We start from the raw sequence: 8,577 nt of genomic DNA on the forward strand, positions 1-8,577 counted from the left end.
TCCTTAAGGAAGGAGAACACTTCACAAACCTTATGTTTGTTCATACAATAATCCTTGACATCTCCCAATGGAGAATCTCTAGCCTCTATATAGGCCTCATACATTCAATACCATGGGTCATTACCATGGTTCCCTCAATACCATATATCTAATACCATGTGCTTATCACATTATTGCTAACTACTTGTGTTCCCTTACATGATGCGGGTTATCCACTTTATTTATTAACTATGGCCCATCCCATTATTACATTATTCCCTTGAGTACCTCCCTTTGTACCCCATACTATCCCCCCTAGGTATACTACATTCCACCCCCCCTTAAACATGTTTCGTCCCAGAAACATAAAAATAACACAAATAACAAGATCTACTCAAAAGAGTAGTCCACTGGTACCATGCATGTGCATCTAGCCATCCAAGAGAAAGGTGAACCCTCAATCTAGCTGGTGCCTCGCTCGCTTGAGATGGAAGTTGACCCTGGCGGCTCTTCTGTGTTGGTGTGTTGTGGGTGGATCGTCGCCCCTCTCTATCTGTCATGCGGGGGTTGTTGTCCTTGTTGCTGATTCGTTGCCATCTTGTAGGTTGTTGTCTCATTGGGTGATGTGGGTGGTGATATGCTGAAGCTTTAACTGATGGAATATATTTCTTGAATTCCTCTACTATTGGTGCATGAGTGGTGTCTGGTGCTTTTTCTGATACCTGATTTGATGTTTGTGTTTGGTTGTCGACCATCAAAGGTTCATCATCTGATGTGTCAGTGCCATTAGTGCTTTGTGCTTCTGCCTCCATAGCCTCTGCTTCATTCTCCTTGGACTCTATCTATTTATTGATGGAAATATCCTATAATGTAATTTTTTTCTTTTTATACCAGAGCTTCAGGAATTTCTTCTGCACATTAATATTGATAGTACCAACAGATTCCATCCAAGTGTATACCAAAACGACATCCACATTAGCCATATTTGAAACATAAAAATCAGAATGCAATACATACTTGTCCATAGAAATCTTTAAATCTTTATAAACTTGCACATCCTCATTATCAACCTGTGTGTTTTCCATGTGTTTTTCCGGAACTTGCTATTTTTTTGCCAAATTAACATTTATAAGATTTTGCTTGCAACTAAGATTTATAGACACAATAATCTTCTCCTTCTGAATACATCCATGAATTTGTAATAAGGAGATATTAGTAGAAAATAACCCCTTATATGTCCCATTCTCCTATTTTCTAGCATGAGACCATTTGTTTAAAAAGATTTTTTCAAACTCTTCATCTGAAAGTTTGTACAACTTATTGCTGTCAAGTGATCTAAACCATTTGGCAGCCTCATCCTCCAAACCAAGCCATACTAAATTTTTCCACCTTTTCCCATATAGTTCCTTTTCACTGCTTATGAATTCTTCAATAGTAGGGCCATCATCTTTGCCTAAAAAAACATCTTGTTAGAAGCCACGAAGAGGGTTTTGAAAAAAATCACTTGGCGAAAATTTAAAGTGGCCACAGTTCGGTCAGTATTGCTTAGAATCTTTATTATGACATGTTTTCGGAAATGGAATGACCATTTTACATCTTCCCATGTGATAGAAATCCCAATATGGCACTGGAATTTCCGATTTGCACTACAACTGGCCCGTCGTCACAAAAAATTATGAAAAAAGAGCTGATTTTAAATCAGCAATATCTCCCTCATCCGGACTCTGATTCGGCCGATTGTTTTTTTGAAATTGGGTAATTTTTCAAGAGGATCTCAGATCTGTGATTATTTTCTCAAAATTCCCCACAAAAACAACAAAAATTAATTGGAGATCCGCTGTCCACGAATTTTTGTAAAAAAAACTCTGCAATGCAACTGATTTTTAAATCAGTGATATCTCCCTCATTCAGACTCCGATTCGGCCGATTTTTTTTTCAAATTGGGTACTTTTTTTGCAAACGAATCCAAATCTGCAATTAGATTCTGCAAATTTAGCACTCGAATTTACCGATTTGATTTGCAAACTCACTGCCCCAAAAAACTCCTGCAAAAATAAAAAAAATCTCCGCTTTGCCCAAGAAAGTGCTATGATACCACTTGTAATAGATCTAACTTGCAAATATAGGAGAATAAAAATATGCCCAGAAATAACAATATCTGAATATATAAATGTTTCACTTTATTAATGAAAACGCTTGAGGTAGGGTAACACCATACAATCACTCCTTAAGGAAGGAGAACACTCCACAAGCCATATGCTTGCCAATACAATAATCCTTGATATCTCTCAATGGGGAGTCTTTAGCCTCTATATAGGCCTCATACATACAATACCATGGGTCATTACCATGGTTTCCTCAATACCATCTATCTAATACCATGGGTTTATCACATTATTGCTAACTACTTGTGGTCCCTTACATGATGTGGGTTAACCACTTTATTTATTAACTATGGCCCATCCCATTATTACATTATTCCCTTGGGTACCTCCCTCTGTACCCCATACTATCTCCCCTAGGTATACTACAGAGATGGGCGGATATGTATCAAAGAAAGGGAAGGGACCGATAACGATTATTGTTTGTGGGCCTCGACGCTTAAAAACAGTTTCGGCATGATTTTTGAATGTTTTGAAACATTTCAAAGGGGAATGGGAAACATGGCTAAAGTTGGATATACAAAGGGATTTCGGCTAGAGTTAAAAACGGGTCACTGCGGCTAGAGTTTAAAAAACAAAGGGAAAAATGCAATGTTCCACGGGGACGCGTCCCCTAGGGCACCCCACGCACCCAGGACGGGGAGTCTCTTGGGGGTGCGTTTCCCCACGCACCCTTTTTAGGGAGTCTCGGGGAGACGCAAGGGGGTGCGTTTCCCCAGTGTGGGAGTCTAGACTCCCCAAGACTCCCCAAAAAGGGTGCTTCTGGGCGTCCCCCTTCAGTGTGGGAGTCTAGACTCCCCAAAAAGGGTGCGCCTAGACGTCCCCCTTTAAATTTGTCTAATAAGACTTAAAAATTAAAAAATCAAAATCAAAAATTCAAAAATCAAAACCATTAATTTTTTTTTAAACTAAATAACTAAAACTTAAAAGTCTAAAAAAAAAATTAAAATTAAAACTAAATAACTAAAAATTAAAAGCCTAAACCTTAAAGTTAAAAGCTCATTTCATTTCAACCCAAAGTCATTTCCATTTCACTCTTAACTATTTTTGAGTTTGAACTTTGAAACTTTGAGTTATATAAATTTAGTGTTCAAACTTTGAAAATATACTAGTATGTTTTGCTTCCAATTTAGATTCTAGAATGATGAATGATGAATTTAGTTTTTAAATCAATGTAGATTGTAGAATGATGAACTATTGAATGATGAATGATATCGATCAATGTATTTGAATATTTTATTATTGATTTTTATTTTTGTTTTTCGAATCTCATGGTATGTATGAATAATAATTCATTCAATAATGAGACTTGTCACTTGAATATGTCATATGAATGATGTATGTATCAAAATGAATGATGAGGATGGATCAATGATTCAAATTTCAATTGTCTGTTTAATATTTTTATGCTTTCATTATTGAACAGTGAACAATGAATATGAACTTGAATTATATATATATATATATACCTTGACGACTCCCCGCACCCCTGAAATTTCCCTAAAATTTGAGGGTACTCCCACACGTCCCCTTGTGCGTCTCCCCGCACCGGAGTCTTGGTGGAACATTGGAAAAATGTGGTTTGTGAAAGAAATGGTTTTAAGAGAATATGGAAATTTCTCCAAAATAATTTAAACTGGACCTGTTCTTCCTCCTTCAATCTCTAATTTGCAAAGCACAACAACCTCTTTCAGAAAAGTAGCAGATAGATGCAAATGATTAATCAAACTAAAAATTATCTCTAGGGGTTATCATGGATAACATATGGTTTGGAGGTTAGATCCAAACATCTTTGTTCTTTTACCTTTTTGTTACAATTGGAACTCTCTTTTCAGAAGGTGGCAACATTGGCTCCACCTGGGGACGGGGTATTGGATTGCAATGCATCGAGAACATGCAAACTGTGCAATTCTCTTTTGGGCATGGAGTCTTTTCTAAACAAATGATAATTTTGTGAAAGTGGAATTTTCAACAGAAACTGGAAATTTCATATAATAATTACAATACACACACCAGTATTTACAATGGGTGCAAGACATGTACCTTTAATTATGGAAATAAAGTTTGAGGAACTGACCATTTACTGGCAGCTCCAACGATTCACCGTCCAGATTTTCGAGTAGGTACGTATTATTTCCTTTCTCTTCTGAAATTTTGAAAGGGCTGAACCAAAGTGGATTGAATTTTCCGTGTTTTCCTTTTTCTTCCCGTTGGACATCCCATCAGAGAACTAAATCTCCTGGTTGAAGAGGTCGATCCTTGGCCTTCTTGTCAAATAGGGATTTCATCTTCTGTTGGTAATTTGCCAATTTAGCCCCCACCTGTTCTCTGTTTTCATGAAGTTCAAGGCACTTGGCTCTTCCTCAACTTCCTGTAGTAACTTTTCCACTGGCATTGCCACTTGGATTGGGAAGATTGCAGCGTTTCCATACACTAGCTCGAAAGGTGATTTTCCATTGGATCGTTTAGGAGTCACTCGATTAGCCTAGAGGGCAGAATTCAATTGGGTGTCCCAGTTCCTCTGATTCTCAGTGATGGTCTTCTTCAACACTCTCACCACAGTTTTGTTTGAGGACTCAACTAAGCCGTTACCTTGAGGATAGTAGGTAGTGGAGTGCTTGATGATGATATTGAATTTCTGGCAGAAGTTGATGAATTTTGCAGATTTGAAGACTTGAGCATTGTCAGTGATTATTTTGATAGGGAAACCAAAACATGATAATATGTTTTCCTCCATAAACTTAATTACTATTGAGTCAGTAGCGTGTTTGGCCGAGATGGCCTCTACCCAGTTGGTGAAATAATCCATGGCCGTTAGTATCAATTTATGTTGGCCATTGGAAGGTGGGTTTATCTCTCCTATGAAGTCTAGTCCCCACTGTCTGAAGGGTTCTTCCACATGCACTGGGATCAGGGGAAGAGGAGAAAGTTTTTGTCTCTCAACAAAGACTTGGCACTTTTGACATGACCTAACTTGGGAATGAACATTTCCAAACAGTGTAGGCCAGTAGAATCCTGCCTTGAGGATTTTGTGAGCTGTGGTCTTCTAGCTGTAATGACCTCCACAAACTCCTCCATGAAATTCCTCAATCACTTTATGAGTTTCGCCTTCTACCAAACATAACAGCAAAACTCCCACCGAGTCCTTCTAGTAGAGTTGACCATTGGATATGATATACTTTTGAGCTTGGAGTCTCAAGGTTCTGTACTTAGATTTATCCAGCCCTAGTGGGCACCTCAGGAATAAGAGATAATGGATGATATTCTTATACCAAGGTGATCCCTCATATTTAGCATAGATCTTTTGCTTTGATGTTTTAATCCCATTCTGCTGAACTTTTGTTCTGCCTTCCTCTATTATCAGGTTTATCCCCAAAGCTAGGCAATTAGATTATGATAAAATCTTGGCCAACCCCTGGCCTTTTATGAGCTTAGTAGGCTTTATGTCTAACTCATATTCTTGTATCTTTGCTATCCACCTACCCCTTTTTCCTTCACTGTCTCCTTGCACAAGGATGTCCTTGACCACTGTCATTGGGACAAATGTTATGATTTCTGATTGTAGCACATACATTCGAAATGCCTTCAAATCCTTGACTAGTGCATAGGCTTGTTTCTCCAAGATGTTATATTTTAGCTCAGCATCCCTCAAGACTTGGCTGAAGAAGGCGATGGGTTGTTCATAACCATCTTTATTCTTCTGTAGCAGAACTGCGACAATAGTATGTGGAGAAGCAAAAGAAAAGATATAGAAAGGTGTTGAGTAGTCAGGGCTGACTAGTACCGGTGCTTCAGCCAATGCTTCTTTAATTCTAGTAAAATAATCTTGGGGGGCAGGGCTCCACTTGACTTCATTTTCCTTTTTTAGCACATCTATAATACCCTTCACTATTTCTACATAGTTGGGTATGAATCTCCTCAAGAAATTGATTCTCCCCAAAAAGGCTTGGACCTCTCTTATTTCTGGGTAGAGAAATATGACTGATAGATTCGACTCGCTTAGGATCGATTTTCACTCCTTCTTGCGCTACTATGTGTCCTAGTAGCTTCCCCTCACTCAGGGTGAACTGAGATTTCTTGGGATTCAAAGAAAGTCCATACCTCCTACATTTCTGAAAGCTGAGCTTCAAGTGGAGGATGTGTTCTTCATCGGTCTTAGAGAAGACCGTGATATCATTCAAATATACCAATACGAACTTGTATTGCTCCCCTACAAAATTTATATCCATAGCTCACTGAAACGTGGCCCCTGCATTAATAAGACCGAAAGGCATGCGAGCATACATGAAAGTTCCCCAAGGGGTGGTGAAAGCAGTCTTCTTTTGATCATCAGGGTGGACCACCACTTGGTTGTAACTAGAGAACCCATCCATCATGGACATTCTGACTGACCCAACCACCTTTTGCAATATGTAATCCATCTTAGGCAGCGGGTAGTTGTCTTTCAACAATGCCCTGTTAAGGTTCCGAAAATCTACGCATAGCCTTATTTCTCCATTCTTTTTTCGGACTGGGACTAAGTTGGCCACCCACTCCGAGTACCTTAAAGGCACTATGATTTTAGCCTGTAGAAGTTTCCTCACTTCTTTTTCAATGGAGGGGAGTAAGAGCGGATTAATCTACCTGAACTTCTACTTGCATGGTTTTATTCCACTCTTTCAAGGAATCTTATGTTGTATGATGTTAGTATCAAATGATTTTAAGTCCTCATAAGGCCAAGCAAAAACATCCTTATAGGTTTTGAAGAGATTTAAATACCTTTGTTTATATTGCGAGGGGATTCCTTTTGATAGTCTGACCATCCGGGGTTCACCCTCTGAGCCGATATTGCAATATTCTACTTGTTTGTCCATCTTCAGAGCCATTGGTTTGGAAGCTACATCATCCTTATTAAATAATCTTTCCAGTGGGGATAGCCCATGAGGAATGGTATTCCCTTTTAGTTGTATAATTTTATGTCTAGCCATTATGTCTTCCCACGAAGTGGGTTCTTGATCTGGCTCTTTTTCCTCTCCTTGATCAATGGTTGAGTTAGTGAACTCCCCAACTACTTCTATAAATCTTTTGGTCTTCTCATCGTCCTCGAATACCTTCCATTGCTGGACATTATCAGGTATAGAGGGTCTGTATTTGACATCCACCTTGTACCTGAGAAGCAGATTTTGAGGGGGTTTGAAATTTTTTGCTGCTACAACAAGGGAACTGGCCATTTTGTTTCCTTCTCTGGGAAGAAATTGGATATTAAAGGCTAGGAAGAAGTTATCAATCAAATCCCATACTTCATTCTGGTAAGTCCTCAATCTGGGGTGTTTAGCCTGGCACTGATTTCTGATTTGCTTTACAATTAGCTCGGAGTCTCCATGCACAATTAAGCATTCAATATTCATATTCCTTGTTGTTTTTAGCCCAAGGAGAAATGCTTCATACTCTGCCACGTTGTTGGTTGCCTCAAACTCCAGCTTGAATGAGAGGGGTATCAAGCTGCCCTCAGGAGATACCAACAATACTCCTGCTCCATTTCCCTCTTTGGAATTTGCTTCGTCAAAGTATAATTTCCACACTTTGTTTTCATATGTGTGTTGGTGTTCTAAATGCATTGTTAGGTGTATTGGTGTTTCTTCTAAGATGGTCTCATCTTCTTCTAGGAATAGTGAGGAGAGGTCGCTTTCTTTTCCATACACTGCTGAGTTTTTAGAACCTTCAGCTGGAGTCACAGTTTTTACAAATCTGGACTCTCTATATAACCTCCTTTCTTCGCCTCCAAAAGTGGGAATAATGGCATAAGTTAGATCTAACTTGATAGAGCCCCCCACCTTGGAACCCCAAGACCTAGATAGGAGCATGCTGAATCGAGGGGAAATATTCGCCACTACGATGTCAATCACTATGCTCTTCACAGGGATCTGGGTCAGGTTTACCACCAGATCTTTTATCATTCCCAAGCATTTGACCCTCTTAGATTCAAAGGAGTATAGGTCCTTGTAGGGCCTAGTGATATGCAAGCCAAGTTGTTCCATCACGGCTAAGGGCATGAGGTTATGTGAGGCTCTGGAGTCCAACATGCAGTTATGCAATAAGAGGTCATGAATTACTAGGGTCACATAGAAGGGTGCAGTGCAAGGATCAAGTTCTTTAACATGAGGCCCAAAAACAACCATTGGTCTTTCTTCTTGAAGGTTTAAACAATCATGGGTTGGTATTGAGGTGGATGGAAGCATGAACTGTGAGACTTGGGCTTTATAAGTGGGCTGCTTTAGAAGCTCAATTAGAGGAACAAGAATGTTTACCTTTTTGAGTTCCTTCTGAAGATTGAATGCAGGTTGGCCTTTTTCTACACCTCCTAACTCTACTTCTCTTTCTGTTAATTTTAGCTATGTTCTATTCTTAGAGCAATTTATTTCAATTTTCATAGTTAGCTCAATATCTTTTCCAAATT

This window comes from Pinus tabuliformis, chromosome X (genome assembly GCF_031772625.1).
Source record: "Pinus tabuliformis cultivar Carrire ecotype Pingquan chromosome X, CPIR1, whole genome shotgun sequence".
NCBI lineage: Eukaryota > Viridiplantae > Streptophyta > Pinopsida > Pinales > Pinaceae > Pinus > Pinus tabuliformis.